This window comes from Lontra canadensis, unplaced genomic scaffold (assembly GCF_010015895.1).
Source record: "Lontra canadensis isolate GAN:19392208 unplaced genomic scaffold, GSC_riverotter_1.0 scaffold1, whole genome shotgun sequence".
NCBI classification, from domain to species: Eukaryota; Metazoa; Chordata; class Mammalia; order Carnivora; family Mustelidae; genus Lontra; species Lontra canadensis.
The window spans coordinates 24037263-24043936 of NW_022630995.1; the positions used below are offsets into that span (position 1 = coordinate 24037263).

The following is a 6674-nucleotide window of genomic DNA, read 5'->3' on the forward strand; positions in this document are numbered from 1 at the left end:
ATTCACACGAATCACACGTAATCCAAATATTTTGATTATTTTATTACAGACTAAGTAATTCCTGCCTTTGTTCACGTTTTCCCTAATAGTAACAATAGCAACAACAAATATTGTTTGAACAGTTACTATATGCCTGATATTGTGGTAAGAGTTTGCCTATATTAGCTCATTCAGTTCTCCCCAAAATCTATGCTGGAGGTGTTGTTAGTACTCACTTATCATGGAAGAGGAGATTAGAGTTTAGGGATGTTAACTTGCTCAGAAACACAGATGGTACGTGCCATACCTAGGTTAATCCACCTCCCTCCACGGTCAATACTTAAACCACTGTGCTACAGGACTTTTCCAACCATGGCTATTTGCTCCTTCCTCTGCCATTTTTTATGCTTTTTGTCCTTTGAGGCCCATTTCAAGTTTCCTTCATACTAAATACTATTACTGAGCACCTTCTCTCTGTATTGTGTCCTCGTCCTCCATAGAACTTGCCCACACTGTTTTCTACCTTCTTTAAACACCATTGAGACTTTAAGGTAGAAAGTGAATCTTACTATGAATAGATTTGTATTGTTTGCTAAGTGTTTTTAGTGGGTTTATTTTGTTTTCTTTCCCCAAAGATTTTAAACAATCACTGGGTCAGGATCAAGTCTTTCAGGTCCCCCTTTTTCTCAGCAACACCCAACACAGTGCTGGGAAGATGTGGTAGGAAGCCCCTGACTCTTAACCCATCCAGTGGCTGTATTTTAAGGAAAAAGAAAGGCACATGTGTGGATCTGATAAGTTCCAAGTGCTATCTGGAGAAGATGCCCCATTAAGTGACGATCAGCTATGTTTACCATTGAAGTCCATAGCAGCAAGCCAAGAAAACTGTCGCAGAGTCTGGGGACAGAAGTTCATGAAGATCACTGCTTGACAGGTCAGGGTAAAGGTCCCTTTCTTTCAAAATATGTGAAGGGGCAGGAAACGTGTGCACCAGGTGTTTTGTGTTCATGGCTGCCTGGGAAAGATAATTCTGTCTGTTCGATAAGAACATTGTGCTCTACACGGCAGGTTGTTTTTCCAGCAGCTATTTTCTGCCTATAAAAAAGAGCATCGCTGGCTCTCAACTTCTTTCCGCAAATCCCTTGGGCTATAAACAATAACAAAAGGTACCTTATATTTATACAAAGCTGTCCTTAGAAAAGCTCAAGGACCCAAACGAAGCTTGTTTTCCTATATGAGGTCTTATATAATACAATCCCCAAGGGAAAGAAGCAGAGGGTGACAATTTAGTTAGGAATGCTGTCATTCTCAGCTAACAAAAACCGAAAAGTGAGCTCTACCGCGCAACGCGCAGACGGTCGTGACCCGGACAGGAAGTCCGTCTTCCCCACTTCCTGTCCTGGGTTCTGCACACTGGGCCACACTGCCTTGTCAGAAGTCTGAAAGGAGGAGACACTGGAGGAGAAAGATTGTTGAGAGAAAGCCCAGGCACACGAGAAGAGATGCTGCAGTCTCACTGTCTTTGGGGACTGCTGTCTTCCCTGGTCAGGATTCTCCAGCTCCTACAGAGAGCGTCCTTCTTGTCCTTAGTAGAACAGATGCTGGGGAGAATTTCCATCACCCTCATTAGGAGTTATAGCTGAATCACAGCACAGTTTGGAGGTCTGGGTGGTTTTGGGGAGAAGAACTATCCGAGCAAAGGGCATCGTGTAAATATTTATTGCACTCTTGGATACAAAGATGAGTAAGGCATAAGCTCCACATTCAGTAAGCGCATCATCTAGCAGGGGAGATAAACACAGGATAAAAGGCTCTAGGAGTGCTGGCTGAATACAATAATGGAAAGGCTGTTACTTTTGATTGTAAATTTCAGTCAGGATGCTATCAGGCTGGGAAAGAGGCATTTTGGCTGGAGTTTGAAGGATAAGCAGGAATAGTTTTCTTTCTTTTTTTTTTAAAAGATTTTATTTATTTACTTGAGAGAGGGAGAGAGAGACAGAGTGGAGTGCATGAGAGGGGAGGTCAGAGGAAGAAGCAGATTCCCCATGGGGCTGGAAGCCCAAGGTTGTACTCGAACCCAGGACTCCGGGATCATCACCTGAGCAGAAGGCAGTCATTTAACCAACTGAGCCACCCAGGCACCCTAAGCAGGGAGAGTTCTAAAGGATATCTTCTTGCTGAGATGGTCACTGTATTAAAATAACCTGAGGCGCTTTTAGAACATACCCCATCCTTAACTAATCAGATGAAATTCATCCGAATGTAGCCTGGACATTAGTATTGTTAAAGAGCTCCCAGGTGATTTCACTGAGCAACCAATACAGACAACCAGAGAAAAAGTATCAGCTTCAGAATTAACTCGTTCTAGCACCCAGTGACCTTGGGCAAGGTCCACTGGGGGGTGCCGCAGTGTGAGTCTTCCACAACTTCACTGTTTGTTTCCTCCTACTTCTACCCACACCTGTGAGGAAACTCTGCCATGGGAGAGTCCCTCTCTGACAAACTTTCCTTGAGAGAAAAACTGTGGATTGGGAGTCAGGAAATCTGCATTCCATCCCAGCTCTGCCACTGAGGTGCTGCGTGGGTGTGATGAGTCACATAAGGAAAGAAAACAAAAACACTTAGAATTACTATTGGCAAGATATTGCTCTAGGTACCCAAGGCATTTCTAGATCTCAATTACCCCACCTGTTGAGGTTTCTAGACCAGTATTTCTAGGTCATAAAGTCTATTTAATAGACTATAACCAGAATTATTTTTTAAAGATTTTATTTATTTATTTGACAGATAGAGATCACAAGTAGGCAGAGAGGCAGGCAGAGAGAGAGGGGGAAGCAGGCTCTGCACTGAGCAGAGAGCCCGATGTGGGGCTCGATCCTAGGACCCTGGGATCATGACCCGAGCTGAAGGCAGAGGCTTCTAACCCACTGAGCCACCCGGGCGCCCCTAACCAGAATTATTTTAAAAGAAAGATATGAAACATAGTAGAAATGAAGTGCACCGCATGGAGTAGGAAAAATATTGCATAGTAAAATTTCATTTCAGTTATTTGTGCATGTGTTTACTGGGTCATGATATAAAATATATTTCATGTTGTAGTTTGGAAGTTTAAAAGTTTGAGAATGCTCTCTTTAGCAGCACATATGCTAAAGCTGAAATGACACTGAGAAGATTATTGTGGCCCCTTTGCAAGGATGCCATGCAACTTCGTGAAGCAGTCCATATTTTTTTACGTTATATGATTTTAATCACATGTTTTTTAAAAAAGTTTGAGAAACGTGGGATTAGGTGTTCCTTATGGACCCCTCCCTTCTAACCTATAGCACAGGACTACTCTAACCTGCTGAGAACTCTCCTTTCTGTGACCTTCTTTTACTTAGTATCATGTAATTCTGGCTTATCATTTATTCCTTTTAAGGGGGAGCCAGTATGCTGTAGTGGTTAAAAGCACTCTCTTGAGTTAGCTAACTGCATGTTTGAATTTTTCTTCACTTGTTAGTTGATTGATCTAGAAAATGTACCCAACTTTTCTCCACCTTGTTTTTCATATAGGTGATAAAACCCAGGACAAATATGGTTATACAATTAAATAGGAGGGTGTAGGTAAAACTCTTAACACAAATCACCTTGTTCACAGAAGGTACCCAGTGATGATCTGACTTCTTGTTCCACTCAGACTTTTTTTTTTAAGATCTTATTTATTTGAAAGAGAGAGTGAGGGAAGGAGAGAGCACACATAGAGAGGGGCGAGCAAAGCGAGAGGAGAATCTGATTCTCTGCTGAGTAGGGAGCTCAATGTGGAACTCAGTCCCAGGACCCTGAGATCATGACCTGAGCTGAAACCAAGAGTCAGATGTTTAACCGACTGAGCCACCCAGGTGCCCCCCACCCAACCCCACACTCAGGTTTCAAGGTACAGTCTATAATTTAGTGCCTGGCTTATACAAAATCATAAACACCTTCTGCTTATCTGATTGGAAAAACAAGGATTTCCACTTCAAGCGAACCTAATGCTGGAGAGCAGTTGTTCTCTGTTGGCATGCCACATTACCATACAGGTCTTGGGATGAGAAGCTGGGCATTCTTTGTGTCCTCTGCCTATACATTACTTCATACTTTTCCTCTCATATAGTCAGCTGGACCTGGGAAGGTAAAACAGGAGGAGGCAGATCCTAGCTATGACTTGCTTCAAGGATCAAAACAACAATGACATTTCAGTGCCAACAAAAGAAACTCATAATCTACTCTATCACAGACTGGGCATCTATCTGAGAAGGTTTTGGAAAGAAGCCTAGGACAAAGAAATGAGAAAGAGCTGGTGGCCCAAACACTGAGAAACTAGGGATAAGATTCAGGTATTATACCAGAACAAATGACCATTATCAAGAAGTCAACAAATAAGCAACTCATAGGTCCTAATTGCCTCAGAAATAGGCTGGGGACCAAGACATTGTCTTGTAAATGATTCATTTCAGAAAATGCCTACTAATCAATTACTAGGATTTCTGTAAAGTAGTTTCTCCAGATTTATAGGTGGTGATCATGGGAATTGGATCATTGATTCTAGAATGAGAGAAGCATTGATACTGGTAACCTAATCTACTTACTCCAAGTAGCTACAGAGAAATTAGCTGCTGTTAGTGGAAGCCAGCTCATTACCAAAGAGTGAAAAGAAACCCATTCATCATGGCAGAGCCTCACACCAACCCAGTCTCCCTGGAGCATTCAGCTATGCTGAGAAGATGTTGATGGAGAAGGGGATAATGACCCATAAACAGATAAATGAAAAAAGGAGTAGGGGGTGATGAGAAGGATTGAGGGAAACCTCATGAGCTTGCACATGGAAAAAATGGGCCTTAAAATCATAAGTGTGTTAAAGTACAGTATTACAAGGACTATATAAATAGTATTACAAAGAAGAGAATTGTTGAAAGTAGCCCTCATTGCTAGTATGTTTTTTTTTTTCTGGAAGAAAACTTGGTTTGAAATTGGTGAAAAGAAAAAAAAAATGTATGTGAATAACATAGCCCCACCTAAAAATATGTTGCTAACACAATGGTTTTTCAGGAAAGAAAAGGCAAGGATGCCTAGAAATAGCTGCGTCTAATCAGCCCCCATCCCAAGCAATCAAATGAAGTCCAGGAAATTCCATATGTAACCAGAAGAATAGACATCCTGGAGCATTTTGCCACAGTTAAGATTAGCGGAAACAGACCCCCATCAGCACTAGGAACAAAAAAGAACTAAAGGTGAAGAAACCACTGCAGGTCCCTGTGCCTCCCTTCTGGAAAGGTGGTGGCCTCGAGGTGAGAGGGATGGGACTGGGGGCTGTTACTGGGGCCACACCAACAGCCCTTTGCTCTGAGACTGCCCCTTCAAGAGCAACACAGAGTGCTCTGTTTCTCCTGGGAAAATAATAAAAACAACAGTGGGTAGGGCTCAGCTTATCCTCCTGATTTATTCTAACCATCTTTTAAAAATGTTTGTTAACACAACCAGGGTTTATGATCAACACTTTCTGGGTCTTGTTTAAGAAATCCTTCTCCACCTAAAGGCTGTAAGGGTCACTCTGCTGTAGTTTTTTTTCTAAAAGATCCCAAGTTTTCCCTTTCACAATGAATTCCTCTTCTCTATGGAAATGAAAGTCACAAATTTCACTTTATTGAAATTAACAACTTCTGCTTACTGAGAATATCATGAAGAGAATAAAAAGATCAGCCATGAACTCTGAGAAAATCTTGATACTACATCTGACAAAGCAATAGGATTCAGAATATATAAAGGATGTCTGCAACTTGTCAAAAAAAATGTCCAGAAAACATGTTGTAATTTATAAAAATAAACATGATATAATTCAGAAAACTAAATAAAGATACTAAAAGATTCTCAACTTTGAGTCACCTGGGTGGCATCCAACTCTTGGTTTTGGCTCAGGTCATGATCTTAGGGTTCTGGGATTAAACTCCACATTGGGCTATGTGCTCAACACAGAGTCTGCTTGAGATTTTCTCTCTCCCTCTGCCCCTCCTGTTCTCATGCTTTCTTTCTCTCTCCCACTCACTAAATAAATAAATAATCTTTAAAAAAATTAAAAAATTCTCAGGGTGCCTGGGTGGTTCAGTCAGTTAAGTGTCAGCCTTTGGTTCAGGTCATGATCCCAAGATTCTGGGATCAAGCCCCATGTCAGGCTTCCTGCTCAGTGGGGAGCCTGCTTCTCCCTCTCCTTCTGCTGCTCCCCCTGCTTGTGCTCTCTCACTCTCTCTGCCAAATAAATACATAAAATATTTTTAAAAATACATAAAAATAAAGGATTCTCAACTTTGTTAATAATCAGGGAGATGCAAATTAAAATCATAGTGAGATATCATTTTATAACCACCAGATGGACAAAAAATTCTGAAGTCTGATAATACTAAATATTGGTGAGGATGTGGAAAAACAGAATCTTATATACTACAGTTGGGACTATAAAAGAGCACAAGTTCTTTGGAAAATAACTTGGCATATCTAGCACAGGTAGAGGTTACATTTCTGTGGTCCAGCAATTTTATTCTTGGGTACATACCCTAGAGAAACCCTTGCACGTGTGCATTAGGAGACATGTATAAGGCCATCAGTGAAAGCACTATCCATACTTTCTCAGAGCTGAGCAAATATTGTTTGGGGAGAAATACATTGTGGTCAATTATTTTTAA

At 41.3% G+C, this 6674-nt stretch overlaps 1 non-coding gene across 1 annotated transcript; it reads left to right on the top strand.

Moving 5' to 3' along the window:
- The first annotated feature begins 3101 nt into the window (after positions 1–3101).
- LOC116871709 lies at positions 3102–3208 on the top strand. The gene has a single exon (XR_004383488.1). It is a non-coding gene; the product is annotated as a U6 spliceosomal RNA (small nuclear RNA).
- Positions 3209–6674: the final 3466 nt, after the last annotated feature.